The following is a 3,349-nucleotide window of genomic DNA, read 5'->3' as shown; positions in this document are numbered from 1 at the left end:
GGGGTGGGGTTGGGGGGGAGATGGGTGGGATGAGCCAAGATGAGAAAAGATGATGAAGAAAAAGACAGAGGTACTCTAGTCTATGTATGTGTAGGAAACTCAAACTCTAAAGGGACCCTGAGCCCCTCATGGTGATCTGAGGCCAGAGGGTAGGGGATGTCATCCCTATTTGCACCTTCCAACCTTGTGCTCTAAATTACCATGCCAACCACTGCCCCCTCTCCTCAGCCATGTGGGCTCACCTCCTGCAACAACCTCCCCTTTCCTCTGGATTTCATCTTGTGAGCGATTCATTCTACCTGTAATCTAATGTAATTATGTAATCTAGTCATTTCACTGGTTGCTTAACAAAGACGAAGCATTGTTAATTTATTGAATGTACAGTTTTGATGACAGTGGCTTTACCGTGCGTGTGGAATCGTGACGTTTTCGTTGAGGACGCTGTGAGGTTGAACCTCCGGCACTGACACCCTGTTAAACCCTGAACCTACAAAGTGCTGTTAACAACAAATATGCATAAAAAAACACACACACACACACACAAACTCTCAGTGATCACCGTCGCTGTTAACGTAGCTGGAGGTGGCTGATCTGCATCCAGACAGGGTTCTTTTAAAACCTCAATCTGACAGCTGTTCTCGTATTTATTTGTACTGTTGAACATACTGAGTCATTGTAGACAGTTATTGCTGCTTTAAAGGATTGTAATGTGACAGGATTGTAATTTATACAACACTTCTACAACGGTTTTATTTACTTTTTGCATCTTGTTTTGAAGACAGATCATTGTGTTCATCCTTAATTGATAGTTTGTTTCATTATGAAAAAACTTAAAATCAATACAGATGAGTTTGAAATCAAGTGGCAGGTGAAAACTAGTGTTTAATACATTTCAGTAGTGTCCTCTGTGTCTTCACTACCCAAGGAATGATGCAGACTAAAGGATAAGTTTGGTTTATTAAAACTTGGGTCTCGTGGTGTTGGCCATCATTCCAATTAGTAATTGGATTGGATTGGTAATTGGATTTATGGAACTAAGCTACTTTGAAATGCCTGTTCCTACTATAGATTAGCCTATATACAAATACACAAACCCAATAAAAATACATGCAAAACAGCACAAAACACCCAAAACAAGTTATTTGCTGGGATCTGGAAATGTGGCGACATCAGACGGTGCAAGAAGCTTTAAAACAAACAAACCTTTCTGTTAGCCTCGTGTTTCTTGCCTCCTCAGCAATTACTATGCTGAGCACAAGGTTACCACACCTTAAAGAAATGACAGCTAAAGCTGTAAAACCTATAAGACCTAAGTTGAAATAAACCAGAATTCTCCTTTAAAGCTAGAACTTTAAAGTATTTCTCTATAACATTCAATGTTCATGACTACATAAGCAACAATTCAATATTAAAAACATCTTTAGGTATTATTATTATTAAGAGTTCTTTTTCAGAGTGTTTATTATGAAGTTGACTCTACATAGAAAGCACAGGTATCTCTATTTTGTCCAGCAGATGGAGCTCTTCTGTTACTTTAAACAGGAGCTCACACTGTCTCTGTGAATTCATCACAGGTTGAAATACTCATGAAAACATGGTGTCAGTCCCATGTTTAATACCATTTGAATCCAAGTTTTGAGATTTTTCTTTGAATTATATTGACAAATTAAAGGGATAGTTTGACATTTTTAGGAATTCATTCACTTTCTTGCCCAAGATTAGAGGAGAAGTTGACTCCACCCGCTTGTCTGTGCATTAAAATCGATGCAGAAAACCTGCTACCAACTTTACCCACAATGCAACTGACCACTGATATTTTGGCTTGAGCCAATACCCTGAAGCAGAGATGAGGAGCGGACTAGAGAGGTCTCGTAAGCTCACTTCTTTCTAACTCAAACTGAATGTCTTCTGTCCCAACTGAATCTGACTTTAGTGACATCACTTGTGGCTCTAGCTCCACACATGCCAGGATGCACAGGCATGAGAGTGGTATTAATATTTTTATATTTTTTTATATTTAATATGTTCATCTAGCTACCCTAACCATGGAATGACACCTCACTGAGACACTTAATGTTGGATTTTTTTTAAATTAATTTGTCATTGGAACTCTGCATACGGTCATTACAGAGGATGCAGTGCTCCAGTATTTTCCTATTTGTAAAGGCCTAAGGCTGTTCATTTCTTCTATACTACAGTAGATGGCACTCATCAGTCACTGTGAAGGCAGACTGAAGACACGTAGAGCTGCTCACTCGCAGTAGGACAAAGTGTGGACTGAAGGTCTGCGGGTGTAAATGTCACCTGATGATCTCGCCACTCTTACACATACACACGCTGGCTCCGGGGTCTTACGGAATTATGGGTAAATCAATGTTGCTTCTGTCTGGCTGACGTGTTGTCGTTGGCAACCGGGTTGTCATTGGTAAACTGCTAAGACAGTGAGCCACTGAGCTGCAGCAGCCAGGCTGAACCCGCAACAGGAAGCGTTTAAAAGCGGGTGGGGCTTCGGCTCAGCAGCCACCATGTTTGTCCTAAAGATAATATGGTCAGTGAGGCACTGCCACATGCAGCGAACATTTAGTAAAGGTAAAACTGCTGCTTCAGTACATTATAGTTTGGCCTGAATATTATAAAAACAACCCTCATTTTTTGTTGTTTTTATGTTTTAATCATTTGTACTTGTGAGTTCAGAACATCTTTTTTTTTTTTTTAAGTTGAGCTTAAAAACAGCAATAAAGTCAGACTTAATCGGTACGTTGAAATGTTTACGGTGCCTCTGGAAAACCCAGTCCAGCTGTCCTGTCTATCAGCCCCTGCAGTCAATAATCCAAGCAAAGCCAGGAGTGTGAAATTAGCTAATCTCCTCCCACGAAACCCAGCAGGAGCAGCTGTTGGACTGGAAACAAACTGAAAATGAAGCAGCGGTGAGGGACAGGTTGGCAGCAAGAAGAGCAAGAAGTCCAGGCAGGGGAGAAAATACCTCATAGATATTGGATTTGAATCTATTGTGTCGGCCTTGTGTGAATCTAACCCTTACAATTCTTTGGACCCTGTACCTACAAGACAATTCATTTCATAAAGGGTTGCACTTGATTTCTGTTTTGCGCTCACAAAGCAGTCAAATGTATGTGACTGTACAGTTACTTTTTTTGCTGTTAATTGTAATAGTTTGACATTTTGGGAAATTTCTTGCCAAGAGACAGATGAGAAAATCGATACCACTCATGTTTGCATGATAACAATCGAGGGGCAGTAAGCATAAAGACTAGAAATAGTCAGCCTGGCTCTGTCCAGAAGCACAGAAGGTTCTGCCTACCATCGCCTTCTGCATCCAGTCTTTATGCTA

This window comes from Toxotes jaculatrix, chromosome 21, assembly GCF_017976425.1.
Source record: "Toxotes jaculatrix isolate fToxJac2 chromosome 21, fToxJac2.pri, whole genome shotgun sequence".
In the NCBI taxonomy this organism is placed as follows: Eukaryota; Metazoa; Chordata; class Actinopteri; family Toxotidae; genus Toxotes; species Toxotes jaculatrix.
The sequence above is the reverse complement of the archived record's forward strand: the minus strand, read 5'-3'. Positions refer to the sequence as shown.